Raw genomic sequence first — 24,665 nt, 5'->3', positions numbered from 1 at the left:
AGTTAAATGTATAAGTTAGTGGCATTAAATATATTGGGAAACTATTACCACTATCTTATCTCCAGAATTCTTTTTATCTTGCAAATCTGAAACTCTGTACCCATTGAAAGTAACACCTCTTTCTACTTACCCCAATTCCTGGCAACGACCATTGTTCTTTCTGTCTCTATCATTTTAATTACTCTAGACACCTCATACAAATGGAAACATATGATATTTGTCTATTTGTGTTTGGTTTATTTCATTTAGCGTAATGTCCTTAAATTTCACCCATGTTGTAGTATACATCAAAGTTTTCTTCTTTTTTAAGGCTGAATAATATTTTATTGTATTCATGTACACACACATACACACAGACACAATTTTCTTATCCACTTGCCACTGAAGGACACATACATTGTTTCCACATTTTAGTTATTGTGCATGATGCTGGTATGAACATGGGTATTTAGATATCTCTTTGAGAATGTTTTCATTTCTTTTGAATATATACCAGATCATATGGTAATTCTATTTTCTATTGCTAGATCATATGGTAATTCTATTTTTAATTTTTTGGACACTACCATTCTGTTTGACACAGCATGTTCACCATTTTACATTCCTACAAAAGGTGTAAAATGGTTCTGATTTTTCCACATCTTTGCTCGAGCTTTCTTTTTTTGTTTTTTTTTTTGAGACAGAACCTCAAGCTGTCCCCCTGGGTAAAGTGCCATGGCATCACAGCTCACAGCAACCTCCAACTCCTGGCTCAAGCACGTCTCCTGCCTCAGCCTCCCAAGTAGCTGGGACTACAGGTGCCCGCCACAATGCCTGGCTATTTTTTGGTTGTAGCTGTCATTGTTATTTGGCGGGCCCAGGCTGGATTCGAACCCACCACCTTAGGTGTATGTGGCTGGTGCCTTAGCCACTTGAGCCACAGGCGCCGAGCCTCGAGCTTTGTTTTTTGACAGTTACAATCTGGGTGTGAGATTGCATCTCAGTGTAATTTTGATTTGCATTTCCCAAATGATTAGTGATGTTGAACACCTTTTCATTTATTTATTGATCATTTATATATCTTCCTTGGAAAAATGCATATTCAAGACCTTTGCATGTTTTTAATCAGCTTGTTTTTGCTGTTAAGTATTTAGAAGTTTTCTATATATTCTGGATTTTAAGACCTTATTAGATACATTATTTGCAAATATTTTCTCTCATTTGGTGGGCTACCTTTGCCTTTTTATTCTGTTAATGTTTTCTTTTGATGAACATTTTATTTTTGTGAAATTTAATGAAAATTATCATGAAGTCCAACTTGTCTGTTTTTTTCTTTTGTTGCCTGTGCTTTGGTGTCATATTCAAGAAATAATTGCCAACTCCAATGTTGAAGATTTTGCCATTTCGTTTTTAGATGAAAACTCATTTTGTTTAAGAGTTTTTGTAGTTTTAGATCTTACATTTAGATCATGAATTGTTTGGGGTTAATTTTTATATGTGATGTTAGGTTAAGAGTGTAAGTTTATTTTTTGTATGTGGATAACCATTTTTCCCAGCACCGCTTGTTGAAAAGACTGTCTTTTTCTTACTGAATGATTTTAGTACCCTTTTCAAAAATCATTTGACTGTACAGGTGAGGGTGTATTTGTGGACTCTGTTTCCTTGGTTTGTATGTGTGTCTTGAAGCCACATTACTGTACCATTATTATGGCTTTGTAAGTTTGAGTCCTCTGTCTTTGTTATTCATTTTTAGCATTGTTTTGGCTATTTGGGGTTTCCTAAGAGTCTGTGGCAGCCTTTTAGGAAATGTTTTTTTATTTCTACAAAAACATCATTGAGTTTTGATTAAGATCACATTAAATTTGTAGATCACATTGGGTAGTATTGACAACTAGACATTATTAAGTCTCCCAACATAAACATGGATGGTTTTTCTTTTACATATGTCTTACATTTTTCAGAAATGGTTTGTACTTTTTTTTTGTACAAGACACTCAGTTTCTTGATTAAATTGAATCATAAATAATATTATTCTTTTTAATGCTATTGTCAGTGGAATTATTTTCTTAATTTTATGTTCATATTGTTTGGTATGAGTGTATAAACATACAAATGATTTTTGTATGTTAACTTTGTATCCTACTACCTTGCTGAGCTTGTTTATTCGCTCTAATTGGTTTTTGTGGAAATTGTGGAATATATTTCTTACATATGGGATTATATAATCTGTGAACAGAGATAAATTTACTTTTTCCTTTCTGATTTGGGTGCTTTTTGTTTCTTTTTCCTGACTAATTGTGGACGAGGACTTCTAATACTATGTTGTATAGAGGTGATAGCAGACATCTCTGCTTTGTTGACTATCTCAGAGGAAGAGCTTTGAGTCTCTCATCACTGAATGTGATATTAGCTGTTGGTTTTTTGTACATTGTTTTTATTATGTTGAGAGTTTTCTTCTTTTTTATTAAATCATAAACACATAGATCATGTATACATTAATGCATTTATGGGGTACAATGTGCTGATTTCATATAGAATTAGGAATGCTTACATCACATTGGTTAATATATACCCTTCTATTCTTAGAGTATTGAGAATGTTTATTATGAAAAGGTGTTGAATTTTGTCAAAGTGTTTTTATGCATTAATTGAGATGAATGCATAATTTTCTCCCCTTTATTCTGTTAATGTGGTTTATTATATTGATTAGTTTTCATATCATAAACCATTCTTAGATTTCAACAGCAAATTCTACTTGGTCAAGTTGTGTATGCAACTGAATTCAGTGTTAATATTTTGTTAAGGTTTTTGACTTTTATCAGTGTTCAGGGATGTTGGTCTGTAGGGTTTGTGTGTGTGTCTTTGTCTAGCTTTGGTACCAGGTTAGTAGAAACTGACACCATAGAACGAATCAGAGAGTGTTTTCTTCTCTTTAATTTTTTTGAAGTTTGATAAGGCTTAGTGTTAGTTCTTCTGTAACTATTTGATAGAATTCATCAGGGAAGTTATTAAGTTCAGGGCTTTTCTTTGTTGGAAACTTTGAGTACTGATTCGATCTCCTTACAACTACAGGTCTATTCAGATTTTCTATTTCTTTATGGTTTAATCTTGATAGGTTATGTGTTTTTTGGAATTTGTTATTTCATCTAGGTCATCCAATTTGTTGGTATCCTTTTAAATAGCTTTTATATTTCTGTGGAATAGGTAATATCTCCACTCTTATTTCTGGTTTTTGTAACTTGATTTTCTCAAATATTTTCCTATTCTGTATTTCATTTATCTCTGTTCTAATATTTATTGCTTTCTTTTTTTTGCTAGCTGTGGATTTAGTTTATCCTTTATGTAGTTTCTGTCTGTAGTTGGGTTGTAAAGTTAGGTCACTGATGTCACATCTTTTTTATTTTATTTTTTTGCAGTTTTTGGCCGGGGCCAGGTTTGAACCCACTACCTCCGTATATGGGCTTGGTGCCCTACTCCTTAAGCCACAGGTGCTGCCCCAACTTTTTTGTTTTTTAAGGTAGTATTTACAGCTATAATTTTTTTTCCATTAGCATGGCTTTTTCTGTGTTCCATAAGTTTTGGTTGGGACAAAACTTCTTTTTCATTCACCACTAGATATTTTCTAATTTTCCCTATGATTTCTTTTTTGATCCTTTGGTGTTTAAGAGTATGTGGTATGATTTCTACAAATCTTGATATTTTCTTGTTTTACTTTTGTTCCTTATTTCAAACTTCATCATATTTGGTCAGAGGAGATACTTTGTATGATATTTGTCTTTGTTTATCAAGAGAGACTTAATTAGTGTCCTAATACATGGCCTATCCTGGGAAATACCCCATGTGCACTTGAGAGGAATGTGCATTCTGTTTTTGTTGGGTAGAGTATTCTATATATATATCTGTTTTATCATTACTGTTTTGTTTTACTAAGTGACAGGTATTTCTTATAATGAATTATACCTCACAAATCCCAATTTCCCTTCCTACCAAATATCTACAGTATTTCATGGTCTTCGTTCTCTTTGGAGTGACTATAACATTCCTCCTGCCTCTTCTCCCTTTCAATGTCTCCTACATCTACTCCTGTTCTCTCATTTCCTAGGTTTGAACACAGGTTTCCTAAAAGACTAATAAAATGATTTCTTCATAATATCTATTATATCACTCATTCAGTCAATGTAATTTATTGTGTAGAGAGAACTCAATCTAAACCATATTACAGAAAACAGATGCTATTATTTTGTCTTTTATTTCATGCCAAACACTCTATAAAATATGCATTTTTAAAGGAGTAAGACCACTAAATAGACCCAAGAAGTCATGGTTCTCACCACTTGTTAATGTAGCTCATTTTAACAATTTGAATTTTCCTACTTCACTTGAAAGCTCAAAGGAAGACAATTTTGTCATAATATGACACTAACTTATCTTTTGATAAGGGTATTGAGATCAAGCAGTCTGATGTACTCAGGGTTGGATAGCATGCCCTGATTTTTGTTGACTAGTGACCTCTAAAACTTATTACATTTGAGCCCACTTAATATCAAGTCACCTAATGGAAGCACATTTTTTCCACCAAATCATTTTGTACTAATTCAGTACAATTTTGCCCATTTAATATCAATTGACACTAAGCGATTTCCTGTGCAATGTCAATTGAAAATCACTGATTTCCTGCTAATACAGCACTTAGTGTCAATTTCTTTGTGCAGCAAAAGCATTTTTTCAGTTAACTACACCATATAATTTTTTGTTTTTAGTTGTTTGCATGGACTGTCTGATAATAGTTTTGTGAAACAAAGACATAAGAAGGAGAAAAAGATGACTTTCCATTTCGGCATTAAATAATTTAAATCTCACGATTTTATTTACTTTCTATAGGAGGTCAAATAGCTTATTGGAAAACTTTGAAATATCTTGAGCACTATGGTAGCAAATTGACATTAGTGGTAAATAGGATTCTGTGTTTTTGGAGGTTATACATACTAAGCCATATGTAGGAAAATGCTTCGACTAACAACAAAAAAATCTTTACTAGTGCCTCCTCTCGTGATTCAGCTTGAGAAAACCTATTACTGCATACTGACTAATGAAAGTTTCTTCTTTTGTAGAGGGATGAACTCACTTAAATATTCTATATACTCTAACTAGAAAAGTGGGACCTCATTAGTTCTACTAACTCATGAAAATTTGGAAACTTCCTGTGGACTGGCATAGCTAGGAGAAGTACAGCCAAAGATATTCTTCTGATTAGATAATATCAAGTTTAATCATCAAGTGCAAATATTTCTGTACTACACTATATAAATCCACCATTCTGGATGGTAGATGGGGAAAGGAGAAAATTGGAGTAGATCCTTCTTGTCCTAGAGAATTATGAAAGGAAGTATGTATATAAAAACAAAATTATTCATTTTAGTACTCAGCTACATCTTACATTGCCAAACACGTTGTAGGATACCTACCTAGGCAAAGCACGGCCACTTTACATAACACAGCTCAACGTCTCATGAGAGAAAGCCTCATTAGTGAGAAATAATTAAATAACAATAAACTTTCAGTGATAAATTGAGGGACACACTTATCTGTAATTGGTATATATCTGTAGATTTGGGGAAAGATCAATATATTCCTGGGATAGGGTAACTCATTGAGCCATACCCTGAAAGAAGCATCTAGTATGTTTTAGAAAGGAGGACAGAGTCAACTCTCATTAAGTTGCTATGCCCTTTTTCTTTTCTTTCAGTCTTCTTATACTCTGCTCTTTCTTATAGCTCTCTAATGACATTAGCTTCATTTGGAAAGATCTTAATTAGAAGAGATTTCAGCAATAACTCAAGCTAATGTATTTTGAATGTGTACTTCTTGATAGATGCAGTCTTTGAAAGGACTAGTCCAGAAAGAACTAAGATATTGCCCTTTTTCTTTAGTAACTTTAATCACAGGGGTGGAGTAATACATGTAAAAAGATAATACTGATATTATGTAGAGCCAAACTGATGGCCAAATACAACAGTTCACTATGGGCAAACAAAAGAAGGGCACATATTCCTTAAGGGTAATTCAAGGAAAACTCCTTAATATCTAAATGGATGTCTGTATAAATCTTGAAAGATGACTAGGAGATGGATAGATAACTAGGGAGGGAAGATCTCTTCAATCAAAGGGAAATAACGTGAATAAAGGGCTGGGATTATAAAAACATGGTGTGCGTGGGAAGCCATTATACCCAAACATACATATATACTTTAGAAGTAGAATAATAATGAATATACTGTTTTATGAACACTTTATTCATTTGACAATATATGCTGATTATTTTTACTAGGTCCTTAATTATTTTTCATAGGGTATTGTTTTTAATTGCCATATGACAACCTGTTATATGTTACAAGTACTTTTTTCTAAATTTATTGTTTGCCTTTTAATTTTGTTTGTTTTTGTTACATAGACCGTTCATTTTTCATGTGTTCAAATATGCTGTTATTTTAAAAAAACCTATTACATCTATTACATTTTCCTTTATGGCTTTTGCCTTTTCTTTTATGCTTATAAAGACCTTCTGCAACTCAAGATAAGTTTAAAAATTCTCCTATATTTGCTTCTAGTTCTTTTATGGTTTTATTGTTTACATATAACTCGTCAAACCATCTGGAATTTTATTTTGATATACAGGGTGAGATAGGCTCTAAATTTACTCTGTTCTAAATATTTAACCAGTTGTCCCAGCACCATCAATTGAAAAATCTATGTTTTTCCCACTGATTTGAAATGCATTATTTATCATATGCTGAATACTTAATTTGCAAATGCACTTGTTTCTAGCATTTCTTTTTGATTTCCAGCCTTTCGGTTTTTTCTCTTCCTTTCTATCAGTTTCCACAGTCTTTAATTGGACTACACTATTTTATTGTGGCTTTTACCATATAGTTTAAGACTATTAATGACAGTTTTATTTTTTTTTTTGGAGACAGAATTTCACTTTGTCTCCCTTAGCAGAGTACCGTGGCGTCGTAGCTCACAGCAACTTCAAACTGTTGGGCACAAGTGATTCTCTTGCCTCAGCCTCCCAAGTAGCTGGGATTACAGGTGCCTGCCACAATGCCTGGCTAATTTTTAGAGATGGGGTCTCCCTCTTGCTCAGGCTGGTCTCAAACCTCTGAGCTCAGGCAATCCACCCACCTTGGCCTCCCAGAGTGCTGGGATTATAGGCGTGAGCCACTGCGCCCCGCCACAGTTTTATTTTATTATTTTTCATTTTAAAAAGTTATTGGCTATTCTTACTCATTTATCCTTTCATAAGAACTTAAGAATAAATTAATAAAGTATTTTTACCCCTTCTCCTTCTGTGTTGTTGGATTTCTGGTTGGGGTTGCATTAAATTTAAGAATTGTTTTGGGGAGAATTAATACACTCAAAATATTTTTACATTCCTAAAAAAATTTTGAGTTCTTTACATATAGATCAAATATATTTCTTATAGTATTGATTTCTATGTAGGATTTATTTGTTAGCATTGGTAGTAATAGACTCTGCTTTCCTTTTATGTGTGTTTTAAAATGGTTATTCTTGGTATAGTGGAAAATCTTTTGATTTGTTTTTAATGTGTACATGAAAATTGTATGCATAATGTAGCCATATACACACACACATATAATAGAACCTCTGTAAGTTGAACACCAAAGGTACTATAATGAATGTATTGATCAACATATGGAGGTTGTCTTTATCAGGAACTAGGACTACTGTACTGATATGACATAGATGTGGCGTATGTTCCCATTTCTGGTCTATGAAAATTGGGTCATCTTAAGGAGATGGTCAAAGTAGGGAGGTGGTTAACTATAGACACACAAGTATACACATATATATGAATATATATAGTAAATAAGAAACTTACTTTTATTAGTACCAATAGTTCCTTAGTTTATTATCTTGGATTTCTTATATAAATTATATTTCCTTGAATACTAAAATGCCTACAGAGTTAAACTCCTCTCTCATATTTTTATGTCTTCTTTTGTGTTATGTAGTATTGTTAGAGCTTCCAAATTATAGTAATAGGTGCTAGCAAGTGTCTGTTTTCTCTTAATTTCTGTGGGAATACTTCTAGTGTTTTCACCATTAAGGGCAATGTCAACCATTTTGTAGATGGATATTCTTCATTATGTTGAATTTGTTCTAGTCATAGCTTATTAAGAGCTTTTAAATTAAGAATCATGGTTGATTTTTATCAGATGCACTTTTAGCATTGTTTTAAAGGTGATTATTTTCTCCTTTATTACATTTATTTCTATTATATAAATTTATCATGGGATAAATTACATTAATAGATATCCTATTGGCAAACCATTTTCAAGTTTTTTAGTCATTATGAATTATTTTTAGTATATTATGTTTAGCTTGGTAATACTTTATGGATTTCATATACTTATTTATAAGCAAGAGGGTCTATATTAATATCGTCTAATAGGAATAAAATGTGAACCACTTAAGCAATTTAAAATTTTCTTATAACTACATTTTAAAAAGTACAAAGAGATTGATTACATTAATTTTAATGAGATATGTTTTAAAACAGTATAGTCAAAATATCATTTCAACATGTAATCAATATAAAAATATTAATGAGATATTTTAGAGTTTTCTGCAGTAAGTTCTAAAAATGTGCCATGTTTTACATTTTCATCCCATTTCAATTTAGAGGAGCTACATTATAGCCACATATATTGTACTGTGAAGTCATATTTTTAGGCTTATGCTAGCCACAGAAGATGAATTTAGAAATTATTTTTACTCTGGTATCTTTTATTTTGATCCTTAAAAGCAATGGAATTCAATTTTCTATTAAAACTGGGGTTTGAGGATTTGTTGGTAACAAAATTTCCATTAGATAGCTTCAGGAATAAGTTCAAGAGATCTATTGTCTAATATGGTGACTACAGTTAATAATATATAGTAATCGTGAAAAATGCTAAGAGGAGGATGGCAAGTGTTCTCACTACAAAAATAACTATGTGCAGTAATGCTTAGTAATTAGCTGTATTTAGTCATTCCACTATATATGCACACACATAAACACAAACACACACATACACACACATACTTCAAAACACCATAGAAAATACATACAGTTTTATCTATCAACTTTTTAAAAAGGAAATTTGATGGGATTCACCCCAATGGGGATAGAAATACAAAAGCAGTGTTTTTAGTTTACCTAGACCCTCTAATTTGATATTGTAGAACCTATACAATTTCATGTAATGGCATAATTGAGAAATATTCATGCAAAATACTCAAGTATATTAAACTTGGAAGCAAGAAAGTAGAGTTTATTTTGATTTTAACCCTTTAAACCCTGAGGATTCCAAGGTCCACAAAGTAGTCATTTTTTCCCTAAAGATATTATATCACAGATGGTGCCTGTGGCTCAGTGGGTAAGGCACCAGCCCCATATACAGAGGGTGGTGGGTTCAAACGCAGCCCTGGCCAAACTGCAACAAAAAAAATACCCAGGCATGATGGTGGGCACCTGTAGTCCCAGCTACTCAGGAGGCTGAGGGAAGAGAATCACCTAAACCCAGAAGTTGGAGGTTGCTGTGAGCTGTGACACGATAGCACTCTACCAAGGGTTAATAAGTGAAACTCTGTCTCAAAAAAACAAACAAAAACAAAGATATGGGCAGTGCCTCTGGCTCAAAGGAGTAAGGCGCCAGCTCCATATGCCCAAGGTGGCGGGTTCAAACCCAGCCCCTGGCCAAAAACCGCAAAAAAAAAAAAAAAAAAGATATTCTATCACATGATCCATTTCTTTCAACAGGTACATTTTTTATTTTATGATCCTATCAATCATTTTCTTGGGTATGTAATATACGTAAATATTTCTCATCATACTTTATTCCTATTCTTATGAGAATTATGATTTTTAACTAGAAAAACAATCTCATGCTATTTCATGTATCTGAAGTAAATTTTCATAATCATATCAAAAATAAGGCAAACTTTTATATTATGAAAGTTTACAATCAAAAGGCTATAATCAATGTAACTTCTGTTTTAGTAGGAGTAGTAACTACTACTGCTACTATTTAGTGAATAAATATGTAGTGTGCTGTATTGTTAAATTATAATTATAGTGTCAAGTCACATAAAGAAAAGTTTCATGTAGACTAGTTAACCTTTCTCTGTTGTACTGAGGTACATGGTGATAGTCTTCCTAACATTTCTTTCCCAATAGCTTACTATACAGTTCTTGAAATTTCCACTACTGTCAACCAGTTCTTTTCAAATGAGTGACCTGTTAAAATACAAGGGAACTGTGGTGTACATGCTTTATTCTTTTAATGTTTAGTGTGGGTTACTTTGTGAGGGGGTTTGCCTAAGACACTTATCCAAGAGGTGTGCCTTGAGGGAAAATGGGATTCAGTGACAGAAAAGTTTTAATGAGGACAAAATGGTGGGTTATACAGGGAAAATCCAAGGAACAAAGTAGAGGACTCGAACAAATGTGCCACAATGTTAGCAATCTGTTCTTAGTTCCATTATGGGCCTTATCAAGTTAAATTGCTGTTATATTCCTGTCTCGCCACCTAGGTTGTAAGTTTTCTCTACCAAGGAGGCCTAATTCTTCTCTTTATTTATAACAAATAGGCTTCAGCAAATATTTATTGAATAAATACAAAATGGAATCTAGAAGTTTAGGTTTATTACAAAGAAGAAAAAGGGAAGGTCTAAAGACAAATATTATCATTTCTAGTCTTTACCTTGACTAACTTTGCCTTCTGGCCGATAGTGGACCTGTCATTTGGGTCTTGCAAGAATGGTGAGCTACAGAAACTTTCCATGTGCTATAAACTAGACTATGTGGCATAGTTATGAAGAAGGATATGAATATCAAAAATAAAGATTTTTTTCCTTAAAAATGATACAGTAAAGTCTATTCATCTTCTAAGTACTAGTTATTTAATATTTGACTCAGGAAAGAAATTGATATAAATTGGAATTATCATTAAAATCCTAATTGGACTTGTATTATTGAACTAGTTAATGGTTGGAAGTGCTGGTTAATAATGCTATGTTAGAAAATAACATTTTCTTTATTTTAGCATTATTTTTCTCTCTGAGTCCACCAGTACTGTCCTATAAGAAGCAAAATGGAGTGAATGAAAGGGAGAAAGGGGAGGGAAGTATAAAGTATGGAGAGATTACCCAGAAATTAAGTGAGGGAAAAAGAAGAAAAAGGGAAAAAACATGTAGAAAGGGTAAGAAGTCGTTGAAAACACCACAGTGTAAGAGTTTATTCAAGTTCAAGTCTAAGAGAAGAACAGTATATTTTAATTCCTTGTGACAGGAAATTAGCATGGAAAGAAGGCTATGAGAAGGAGATGGTAGAGATAGGAAAAGGTGAGAAACGGAGAAAAAGGGAAGGTGATGCAGAGCAGGAGAAAGACACAGACGTGAGCACCGAGAGACGACACACAGGGCATGTGCAGACAGAATGAAAACAAACCGAAGACTGTTTATGTGATGAAGCTGTTGAGAGAATTGAATCTAGGGATACCCTATAATGCTGGTTAAATTAAAAATTGCGCACTTTTTACTGTGCAAGCTATGAATAGAAAGTAAAATGTTCATTTTTAATCAGACATATCTTCTATATCTTCTATGTTGAACAACTTGCTCTATCTTCCTACAAAGTCCTTTCTTCCGTCTCCACCTAGTAACTTTTCAGTCTTATCTTTCCAGGTGCAATCTAACTGTTGTGTTCCAGTTAAAATGAATCCCTCCCTCTTCTGTTTGTATGTACATACTGTCTTGACGCAGGATCATTGAAAATAATCCCCGTCCCTCACTGTTTGTCCTTGAGTTAGCCAGGGCTCATTATTTCCTCATCTTTACATTGGCCTCCCTACTTAACACGGTGTTTTGCATAATACAGGTGTTCAATAAATATTTTCCTTCACTGAATAGAAGATACATATAAGATACCAAAAAATTTAAGGTCCAAATACTTTTTGTAAGAGTGGGGGTAGTATCTTTATTCCAATGATTCTACCATTCTCAAGGAATAGTAAGTTACTTATCTCTTTTGAAACTACCTTTAGGAACTGTACAAAGCCACCTGAGCTGAATGGCTTTATTAAGTTCATAATATTAAACAATAATTGCCCATATTGATCACTCAAAATAGATAGACAAGAGCCTTAGAAAGACTAGTTTGAATGGGGAAGAGAAGGCAAAGGGCAACAAGTCAAAGAAGATAGTAGAGTTGGAGGTAAGAAAATGAAGATCAAGGATTTCGATAAGTGTACCAACCAGGCTTTGCTATGGCAATAAACTGGGCTGTAAATTACTCTTGATTACTTCTAAAAATCAAGTTAAAGAAAATAAGTGAAAATATTCAAAAGGATATGTTGTTGGCTGTCTAAAGACAGTTCCAACATAGTGCAATAATTAGAGAAATAGCTGCTATTTAAATGAAGAAATATCTCCCAAGGATACTTTGCTCTTTCCCCATGGCTCGACTCCCACCCTGATGTGATGTACCACGAATGTGCAAAGTATAACACCTGCTTGCTAACGATGGACTGATCTGATCTCATCCATTTGGATGCATAAAATTCCATTACATTGACCAGTGATGTGAATGGAATGCATCTGAATAAAAATTATGATCAATCATCTTTTGAACACTGAGGTCCATTGAAAAAAAAGAAAAAAAGAGAAAGAAGAGGAAAAAAAGGAAAAAGTTCCATTATATAATAGGCAGTTTCATTTGCTTAAAAATATTACTTAGAACAGAGTTGATTCTATTTATATATTAAATAAGTGTAAATCCAACTTTGAATTGAAGATAAATTGTTCTTATAAAATATTTTACAAACCATAATATTATAAACCATATTGTTTCCATGTAGTAAGACATTGTTCCTTAATTTATCTCTTTTTGCATAAATTTTAATAAATTAGATTTTTTAAAAAATGGAGATTTCCTAAATTATTATGTGAGAAGATTCAAATCTTTGGAACAAATGTCTCTTAATTTTTTTTTTTTCTTTTGAGACAGAGTCTTGCTATGTCGCCCTCAGCAGAGTACTGTGGCATCACAGCTTACAGCAATCTCAAACTCTTGGGGTTAGGCAATTCTCTTGCCTCAGCCTCCCTAGTAGCTGGGACTATAGGTACCCGCCCCAACACCTGGCTATTTTTCGGTTGTAGTTGTCATTTTTGTTCGGCAGGCCCGGACTGGGTTTGAACCTGCCAGCTCCAGTGTATGTGGCTTGGTGCCCTAGCCGCTGAGTTATAGGTGCTGAGCCAATCTCTTAACATTTTATTCAGAATTTTAAAGAAATGTGTCTAAAAGACCAAAATACTGCTATTATTTAGAAAAATTTTCAAAATGCACTGATTCTCAAAATTGTTATACAGGTGTGTAAAATTGAGTATTGTGTGTGAAAGTCCAGCCACTTATAAAATATCTCAAATCGAGTATTTTTTAATAAGGAAAAAGCATTCTTTGTAGAAATGTATAAAATATTTTAACATAATATTTAGTTTGAAAATCTACAAATGTTCTACTGTTAGAATACACATATTTTAAGTAATACTGATTTCTCTCTCTCTCTCTCTTTTTGGTGTGGAACAGAGTAATTTTTGTTTGAACTGTAAAAGTAGAATTTCCTGGTGGCAGACCAAGAAGAATAAAGGAATTAAGCTTTCTACAGACCTAAGTTTGTATAGCATAACACATGCAAATATGTTCACTTTAGGAAGGCTTCATGTTTGGACAGTGACTCATGTTTGCATTCATTATACAAAAATTTTTAAATAAAATTTTCACAATGTAGAACATCATTGAAAAGAACAGCTTCATTATGTGGAAATATTTAGCAATATTTTTAATGCTGCATATGTGTAGTGTTTCTTTTTTACAGAAAAACTTTCTTAGTTTTATGTGTGTGTATACACATATATGCTATATTTATAAGGCATTGAGAAATATACATACTATTCCTATCTTTACTATGGGAAGCTTATTATAAGACAATAATACTTCACAGCAACCTCAATCAAACTCTTGGGTTAAAGCAATGGCACTCACCACAACACTCAGCTAATTTTCTCTACTTTTAGTAGCGATGGGGGTCTTGTTACTGCTAAGGCTAATCTCAAACTCTTGAGCTCAAGCGATCCTCCCACCTTTGTTTCCTAGAGTGCTAGTATTACAGGCTGAGCCACCATCCCCAGCCTGATTTATTCCAGTTTAATTGTGAGTACTGTTGGTGCTGCTTTTGTCACCTGTCACCGCACGAAGGAAACAGCCGGACACGAATTAGAAGTACAATGCTTGCAAGAGGTGGACTTCTCATAGGTGCAGGGAAGCCGGGACTAACCTCTGCCATGGCTTTTTAGTGAAACAATATACAACAGGTGTGGGGGGCCACGTTCAGGAGCTACGTGCTTAATGATCGCTATGTGCTCTTTCCGCGTGGGCTCGACTCCCACCCTGATGTACCATGAATGTTCAAAGTATAACACCTGCTTGCTAACAAGGGACCGATCTTATCTCATTAATGCATGCAGTTGCTTGAGGGCTTGTCACCAGGCTGCAAAACACCTAAATGCTGGCTGGGAGATTGTCCGGCTCACAGAGCCTCCCTCAAGAACCAGTGACCGCTCCTGTAAGACTGGTTCAGTCTCCTACAGAGTATGGTTTTTGTTTTCCATTCTTACAATACTTCCTGTGGACGAATGATCTCCGTTTTTATCTAGGCTGTTACAGAAGGTATTAGTTCACCATTTTTTTTAATGATTGAGCAGTACTCCATGGTATAAATATACCACATTTTATTAATCTACTCATGTACTGATGGACACTTTAGTTGATTCCACATCTTTAGTGATTGTGAATTGTGCTAAGATAAACATTTGAGTGAAAGTGTCTTTTTAATAAAATGACTCTTTTTTCTGTGGGTATATAGTGAGCTTGCTGGATCAAATGATAGATCTACTTTTAGTTCTTTGAGGTATTCTATACTACTCTCCATAGAGGTTATACTAATTTGCAGTTCCACAAACATTGTATAGTAAGTGTTCCTTTGTCTCCACATCCATGCCAACATCCGGTGTTTGGGAATTTTTGATAAAAGCCATTATCACTGGAGTTAGGTAAAATCTCACTGTGGTTTTGATTTGCATTTCCCTGATGATAAGGGATGTTGAGCGTTTTTTCATATGTTACTGGCCATTAGTCTATCTTCTTTTAAAAAAATTTCATTCATGTCTTTTGCCCACGTTTTTATGGGGTTATTAGATATTTTTCGTGATGATTTTCTTGAGTTCTTTGTAGTTTATTGTTGTTAGCCCTTTATTGTATTTTTTCCTGTTCTGTAGGTTGTCTATTTGCTCTCTGATTATTCCCTTGGCTGTGCAGAAGCTTTTTAATTTAATTAAGCCCCATTTATTAATTTTTGTCATTGCTGTGATTGCCTTTGGGGTTCTTCATAGAGTTGTTGCATAGGCCTTTATCTATAAAGAGTTTTCCCAACATTTCCATCTATAATTCTTATAGTTTCATGCCTTAGGTTTAAGGCTGTTATTCACTGTGAATTAATTTTTTACTAAGTAAGTTTGCTTTTGCATTGGCTGCTGAACTTTGTAAAATGAAAAATCAGGATGATTATTTCCAAAATTTAAACATCAAGTTCTTCATATTCATGCATGCTATTATACAGGAAAAGTACAGTTGAGGTTTTTCCTTAAAAAATATTCCAAATTAAAAATGACATCTCAGAAATATGAGGAAAGACTCAAGTGGCATGTGAAATTTAATGTTGACTTTTGTTACAAGATGAAAATTGTCCATTAGTGGGAAGTAAAAACTAAAGAAATAATGAAAAATCTGCAGTCCTTGACTGCATTCCCATCTAACAGGATGTAAAAATTTAAATTAACTCAGAGGTCTAACCAATGAGACATCCAGCCATAAGTTTTACTGTTAACAACAATGTTCTGCCTCATTCTGGTTTTAAAAGAAAGTTCTGTTTATTAGGAGGGAAGTCTTCTTATTTGTAATAAAACTATTCAATGTCAAATGACTCCACTCCCCAAAAATGTCAATAAATCTTTAGAAGACTTATAAAATGACCATAAATGGAAGAGAGTATGTGTCTGTGTGTGTGTGTGTAAAATAGCCAACTATTTTAATTGCACACAAACTTTATGGACACCCTGTATATTATATGTACAATGTATGTTTATTTAAAGAAAGCGGTGAATAAACATGAGGAATCAAACTGGATTTAAATACAAGGCAGGAGAGAGAATATAATGAGTATGGTACAATGAAGTCTCTAGGTTTTACCTTTTATCATCTTCCCAAAAGACAATTAAATGTTTTTAAAATGAAAAGAAAGAAAATACTTCTTCATGAATTGCTTTTAAGATTCTTTCACTTAAAGTTAAAAACTGTGGCTGCCATAACTAGTTGGGTCATTAATTCATCTAAATCTGTCTAGACTTGACTATAGTGTTTCCCATTATATGTTTCTGAATTCATTACCATTTGCAGATATCTGAAACCTTCATCACTGATACTACTTTGATGGGTTTTAGCAAAACAATTTGAAGTGTTTTTAAAATATTAAGGCTAAATTGACTCTGTTGATTGGCTGTTTTTGGTATTAATTTTGGTAATTCCTAGAGATAGTAAAACCATGCACACTCACGTATCAATTTTATTTCTTTCTTTTTTTTTTTTTTTTTTTTGCTGAGACAGAGTCTCACTTTGTCACCCTCAGAAGAGTGCCATGGCATCACATATCAATTTTGAAATATAATTTGTCTTTCTAAAAATAAGCAATAAAACTAAAGCCAATGTATTGCTTAAAGGCCTAGGTACTTTGGGTGACTCAAGATATTTGAATTTCAGCTTTTTGCTTTAAAAGACATTTGAGAGAGTACAAGTAATCCTGCTGTAGTGTTGTGCTGCCCAGGAATGTCTTGCCCTCCAACTCTGAACAGGAAAGAGTCAGTACTTCATTTTCAGTCATGCTGTTTGCTTCTTGCACACACAATTTGAAAATTCTTTTCTCTCAGCTGGGCTGGTCTGGTCTGGATAGACATGTCCTAATTTTTGTTGTCCTCATTTTTGCTTAGGTATTTTATCATTTCTAGCTCTTCTCTGCTTATTTTTTTCTAATTTTCTCACATTTTCTTTTTACTGCTTCAGTGTGCCACTCTCCAGAGCTCTCTGTTTCACCAAGATTTTCCTTGCAATTTTATGTAACCACATTGACGCTTACTGTTGCATTTGGATGCTGGTACCTTAGTAGGTAGTTCTGCACTTGTTATCATAGATACGCCTCAAACATCTTCCACTTGCATTCAGTCTAAATCCAGACTTTATCTTGCAATCCTCCAAATTCCCTTTCTGCCTTTAGTCCATTAATTTTGTAATATAACTTTTATGTGAATGAATGTTCCTAGGTACACCAAAGACTAAAAGAATGAATAAGGTATTCTAATACTCTCTAATTTTTCATGGGTCTAATATTAACATTGAGACCATTTCAATTCCTAGTTAGTCTATAACTTTTTGTTTTTATTGTATGGACAAGATATTTGCTGCTGAAGAACTAAAACACAGGGCAAGCAATAAATGCCTCAGGGAATTCCATATAGGTCATTTTAATTCACTGCATTCCAGGTAGTTATCAATCTCATTTTGTTTAAAATACTATAATTTCATTTAGTGCATCATAATTTTCTTTTTACATCACATATAACCCCTCAATATGATCATAAATTAATTGTCAACAAACTATTTAGCTACAAAATTAATCCATCTAAAATTGTTTTCTCCACCAAGAACAGATTTAAAGGGTTATCTAAATAGATATGGTAATAGCAGCATTAGAAAAAATTAGTTTTTTTTTTCTTGTGGTATATTTACAAAATATTTACTTAGGGTAGGTAAAGTACAACTGAACAAACTGCTGAATTCCAAACTGACTATAATTTGACCTCAGCTATGACCGTCAAAAATCACATAATCAAAAAACACATAAAGTTTACAATTGTCAAGCAACTTCTAGATTACTTGCCTTATAATTTTTCAGAACAAAGTGTTCTCTGAGAGAAGATCTGATATGAAGACCCCCCCCCAAATGGAAAATATTCACTACCAGTTTACTGCAGTCACCCATAAACCATTACAAGAACATTATGTATCGGGGTTCAAGCCAGCAAGCTATTAAAGCAGGCTGCCTGGGTGTCTTTTACTTTAATGCTACTGAAGCATTAATAAGTTTTCAACAATTGTGGTTATGTTCAAGCAGTCTTATCATGTAATCAATTTTTCAAATATTCCAAGTTTTAAAGTGAGATCTACTTCTTTTTTGTTTCTTTTCGGTCAGTGTCATTCCTCTTTCACAAATGCCATCATCATTTTTTTGTTTGTCTGGTCCAAATTTTGCTTTCATCTTGGAAATATATCAATCTAAATGGTGCTAATTGCCATAGTAACTAGTGCCAAGACATCTAGCACCCTTGGCCCCATTGCCACTTTATTTGTCTCTGCTGATGTGGAGATCAAAGAACAAAAAATGGAAAGAATTGTTTCACAAAAAATGCCACATATACACCTTTTTTGGGTTATTCGTTTGTTTTAAACTTTGAAGGCATAAATAATTCTGCTAAAATCATTTCCCTTTATATTTCCTGATTCATTATAACTTGTTAAAATTTTCCTAACTATATCTTTTTTTTCTTATTTAAAGGAAAGCAGTGATACTCTGTCAGAACATGATTAACCTAATGTTCTACCTCTTTTAACTCACTAATCATTGTTTGCCCTGGGTGGCATCAGTTCCAGGAAACTGAGGCATCTTTTAGTCCACTTTATTAATGGAAAATATTAGCACAAATAAACTTTTTACAAAATAAGAAGAACGAGTAGCTTTCATGGGTATAAATCAGCAATGATTCAATTTGTATTTGAAACCTTGAGAGAGAGACAGGGAAAAAAACTTTAGGCATGAACAGGGTTATGTGTGGAAAAATTCACTGAAATATAAATTTTAATGAATTGAGTACTTCTTGCCAGCACAAAACTAACCACAATTTAGTATTACCTGAAAGTAAATATTCAAATATTTGTGTGATTATTTAGTATGTGCATGTTTTTCAGTGAACATGTGTGTATGTATATATAGTTCTACCTCTGTTAGACTGTATAATCCATGAACAGTCCTTCATTTCATTACCACTCTTCTTCTGAGTTCCAGCACAATGTCTCAATGATAGCATTTGCTAAACACATATTTGATGAAGAAAAAATCAATCAGTTATACAGAATGCAGTAGTTTACAATGGAAGATTATTTCTAAATCCTTAATGTGAAAGATTGTATGGGACAGTATTAGTAATAACATATGTCATACTTCCTCAATAGTTTGTTCACTTAACATCCCTCTGTAACAGCATATTATTCCTTTTCTTTACCCTGCAACGAAGATTACCATCTTAAATTATTTGCACTGCAAACTTTCCTTGAAAATATTTGTTGATAAGTCAGTCCAAAATAACTTTAGCTACCATACAATAAGACAGTATGTTTCTTTATTTGTGCACAAACCATACTTTATTTTGATAACACACTGCTTATCTTAATTAGAAGATGTAGAAGATCCTGTATTTTGGGTTTTGTTTTTTATAACTCTATGTAATAATTAGTCACAATCCAATAAAATTTACATTAGAATAATGAGTGATGATTTCTACCTGCAGTAGTGTATAGGACATCTGAGACCTATCACTCAGCAGGTAAGCTATCATAACTGAGACCTGTCACACAGCAGGTAAGCTATCATAACTGTAACCGAACTCTCCACTCCTCTATGCTTTGTTTCCTCATAACACAATAAGATGTGATGTCATTAACAAAAAGCCAGTAAGGTTTTCATGGAAATGATTTTTCTCTGGCTCTTGTACAGGGACAGCAACTGTATAAGTTTATAAGTGAGGCAATAACCATAAAGATCTTGTTTTGTCTTGTTTTGTTTTGCTCCTTGACATGATTCTTAAGCCAGTGTTTTAATGAGAGAAATCCCCAAATGAAAAACAAATAAAAGATACTGAAAATCAAAGATTCTTTGATAAACAGGCACTTTCATCTTTAGGGTAACATTTCCATGTTAAATACTTGACTGTGAGCTCAATGAGAGCAAGTTTGTTGTTCATTGTTACATCTGTTAGCAATCTAGGAGCCTAAAAAACTGTGTGAATTTTGGGTGGTGCCTGTGGCTCAAAGGAGTAGGGTACTGGCCCCATATGCCAGAGGTGGCGGGTTCAAACCCAGCCCAGCCAAAAGAAAAAAAAAAAAAAAGACTGTGTGATTCATAGAAAAACCTCAATAAGTAATCTCTGAGGTGAAATAATTTTCACACATACTTTAATGACAAAAATACAATCTACCAGGGCATAAATGGAGGAAAGCAATTTGAAACTTTGCTCTGTTCCTCTACCTTCTGCATAGATAAAGTCACAGAACAGGCTACAAATGGATTAAAGGATCAGTGAATTTAAAGAAAGTCAACAGAGAATTTGTGTAGAATTTTCTCTCTTTAAGACAAAGAAACAGCTTTTAAAAAATATATCTCAAATACCAACATTTCTATGAGTGAAATTTTATGGCATTTTTGTGTTAGCCAAAATAATTGAGATATGGGTGTAGTCTATCGGGCATTGATTGAAAATTATAGAAGTGATGGACACATAGAGATTTGTTATATAATTCTCTCTTTTTGTGTGCAAATCTGAGATTTTTCATAATAAAATTTAAAAAATGAGAATACATACTTTTTATGTATTTTATTTTTGAAATGAAATAAAACGTGGCTTCTGACAGAATTTTTCTCACCTACCCATCGCCCCCCTAGAAAATTTGCTAGCAAAAATTAGCAAAAGAAAGGGCATAGCTTTTTTCTATAACTTTAGGAAAGTGGCAACAAGAGAAAGAGAGAGACAACTAATATAACTCTTAATTTGTAACATTCTCTGCCACCATAAATAGTTTTAAAAAATTGATTGGATAAAATCCTAAAAAGAATTTTAGCTTGCAATTTGGAGAAATATTTACTGAGAAGTGTGACAATTTAAATATGGAAGTAGTGACATTAAAAAAAATAATTAAAAAAAGCCTCCCATGCTTCCTTACCAGGGAAAGGTAAATAGTCAGTGTTTACCATTTTATTTTTTTTAAGTAGGAGAAAAGTGGGAAAGGGAAAATGAAACCATAATAATTGACCAAAGCTAATTACCTTCACTAATAAATAAAAAATTAATAAAATACAAAACAAAACAAAAATAATACTTAGTTTATTTTGTGTTGCTATAACAGATTAGCACAGACTATGGTAATTAATGAAGAAAAATTTATTTCTCACAGTTTTGGAGACTGAGGAATCAGAATCAGGGTGTAGGTATCTGGTGAGGGCATTCTTGCTGCATCCTGACATAGCACAAGGTATTACATGGAGAGAGTAAGTGCATAAAAGGGGGAGCAAAAAGGGCTAAACCTACTTTTTTAAAGTAAGTTAATTTCAGGTTAATACTAGGTTAATTTTTAACTAACAAGGTTAAAAATTTTATTTTGTTAGATAGATCCTTCTTGTGATTATGTTCCACACACAAAAGATGTGCCAAATACCCCCATTCTGTGCCCATTCAGTGAAAGGGTCCCAACCCTCTCCTACTCTCCTTCATTACCCCTGCCCCCAACTTAAATTGAAATGAGTTTTTCTCCTATGTGGGCATGCATCAGATTGTCTACTGGCTTCATATTAGTATTGAGTATATTTCTTATTCTTGTGGTACTCTACTAAGAGGAATGTGTTTCAGCTCCTTCAGGATATTACAAAAGATGTGACATCATTATCTTTTTGATGGCTGAATAGTATTCCACGGTGTGCCTACTTTTATAATAAACCTCTGGTGATAACAACATCAATCCACTTATGAGAGAAGAGCTCTCCAGACCTAATTTCTCAGAGGGCTCACCTCTCATCATTGTGGCACAGGGTGGTCAGTTTCCAATACATGAACTTGAGGATAAACATTCAAACCATAGCAAACACATAGTCCTCTCAGAAAAGAGGAAGCTGGAATAGAGTTATAAAAACTTGCAAACACATAGCTCCCCTCTAGCCTAATACTGTGATACCAAACCCTAGTTATTTTTACCTGTCTTGTCATTACTGCCAGAAAGGGGATGAGAATGCATGGTGAAAAGAAGAGGTGAAGAAGAAAAAGTTAAAAATCTGGTCTGACTGGCTCTGTTAAAGCAAAATTTTATTCCCGGAGCAAAAGTTCAGAGGATAAATCAAGCTGGATTCAAATGGTGTGGAGAAAGGTGGCAAACTTTTACTCATACAATTTTTTAGCATTTAGATTAAGGACTACATAAATAGTACAGGAAAAAAGTATATGGCAAGACAAAATATATATGAAGAATACATTTCAGAAGAAAATCTAACATAAGAAACAAAAGAAAATTTAAGAAGAAAAACTACAAATATCCCAATAGAAAATGGTCAAAAGATATTAAAACAAGATTCATAAAAATTTTCCAAACAACATATGAAAAAATCTTTAATCTCATATGTACATATACTGTTTTCCCTTATTTGATGACTTAAAAAATTAGATAGTATCCAGAATTGTTGAGCATATAGGAAACAGATGCCATACCTGATTGGTATGAGTATAAATAGTATAAATTCTTTGGAGAGCAATTTAGAAATAACTCTTAGGTTTTTAAATATAGGGTAAATTCCACTAGCAGGAATTCATACTACTGATAGACCTGGTTTAGCCCTGCCTTCTATGCTTTTATCTGCTTTATCTCCTACCAAAAAAGAATATTGGCCATCATATCACATAGATTGGAAATAGAGAGGAGTTATTGATAGTTATGTCTAATACCAAGGAGATACAAAAATTACAGAAATAAATCTAGATTTTGTCCATGGCTTTTCATTAACTCAACTTTTATATGGGCTGTTCATCTTCCTTTTCTAGGACTTTTTTTTTTTTTAAATATGTGAGATTAATGTTTAGGATATTTAGAATGTCCAATGATCCTTCCACCTCTCAAACATTGTCCAACATTATTTACAAGGAGGTGTTCTTATGATTTACCTACTTATTATTACTTATTATCAGCCATATTTTTATGGTTATTTTTCCAATATTAGTGGAATATTAGGTGTCTTCAGTCAGACCTATGCTGAAGAGCTCAGGGAGCTCGGAGGCGCACAGCACCTGGCTTGGGAAGGCTGATCCACTGGGAAACATATTATTATTGATATAAGTATAGTGCATCTCAGTCACTCCACAACAGATAAATGTCAATATCCCAGAAACAGGTGAGGCTCTTAAACAGATGTGGATTTGTTGTCTATGTCCTTGTTCCTTTATCACCTATTTTTCTTAAGATTGAACAGGGGAAATGAGCCTTTGTTTTCAATGCACATGAGTTAACTACTTCCACACTGAGAGCCCCCAAACAGTGCTACGTGCCCATACTTTATGTTGTTATTTTTTTCTGTTAGGAAAACAAATAGTCCTTTCTTGATACTTCATATTCTAATTGATCTCTATAATTTTCATATATTTGTAAAGAAGGTATTTGAAGGGGAATTTATTTATGGAATAGATTCTTTGTAAGAATGCCCAGTGGGTCCTGAGCTGATGATGATACATTTCATCTAAGAGAGACACATGTTTCTCCCAGCTCTGCCTTTAACCCTCAGCATATAGATCTGCAGGGTACCTGCAGGAGAATAAAGAAATGGACTTGAAATCGCTATAAGGTTCTTCTCTAAGAGTGTTCAACCTTTTGGCTTCACTGCACATTAGAAGAACAAAAGTTGTCTTAGACAACACGTGAAATATACAAACACTAACAAAACCTGATGAGTCAAAAGAAAAAAAAGGGGACATCCATGACTAATTTTTGTGACATCCCCCACTAGATATAAGCAAAAATGTCCTCACATAATCTGCGTGCAGCCTGGTTGCCATGGGTTAGACACCACTGGATGATGGTGAATGATAGTGCCATTCACAGAGATGGGAAGAACAAGAGAAATAACACATTTTGGAGTGAAGGTCGAAATTGAAGTTTGAGATGCACTAAGTTTTAAATGCCAAGAGGGTGGTTCAGGTAAAGGTATACACAATAGTTGGCAGTATGTGTATATACAGAGAGATTCAGAAGAGCTCAGATGTAGGCTGAAGCTACAGATCTGAGAGTCATAAAAATAAAAGTGATAGTTGAAATGAACGATGTGACTATTGAATATGATCACTCCAGAAGTATGATGTGAGAACAAAAGAGCATTTTAAAAAAAGAAGAAGAACCTAAAAAGAAAGAAGGAAGTACAGCAGAAAAGCCAATAGGTATCATAAAACCAACGGGAGCACAGTATTTTTACAAGAAAAGAGTTGTCAAAATGTAAAAACATCAGAGATACAAAGTAAGGTCTAGTCTGAATATATTCCATTGGATTTGGGAATCTTATGACTTGTGATATTGGTGGGAATAATTTAAATTATATTTGAAAGGCAGAACTCAGTTCTCAGTTTTCAGTGGGCAGTAGAGAGCATGGAAATAGGTGAAA

General features: G+C 33.5%; 1 protein-coding gene across 9 annotated transcripts in view; it reads left to right on the top strand.

The window, feature by feature from the left end:
• ZBTB20 (zinc finger and BTB domain containing 20) overlaps window positions 1-24,665 on the top strand; it is a 777,433-nt gene that overhangs the window by 99,441 nt on the left and 653,327 nt on the right. The window lies entirely within an intron of this gene.

The sequence above is a fragment of the Otolemur garnettii genome, unplaced genomic scaffold (genome assembly GCF_000181295.1).
Source record: "Otolemur garnettii isolate 467f Iridium unplaced genomic scaffold, OtoGar3 scaffold00122, whole genome shotgun sequence".
NCBI classification, from domain to species: Eukaryota; Metazoa; Chordata; class Mammalia; order Primates; family Galagidae; genus Otolemur; species Otolemur garnettii.
This window is presented reverse-complemented; position numbering and strand designations above follow the sequence as displayed.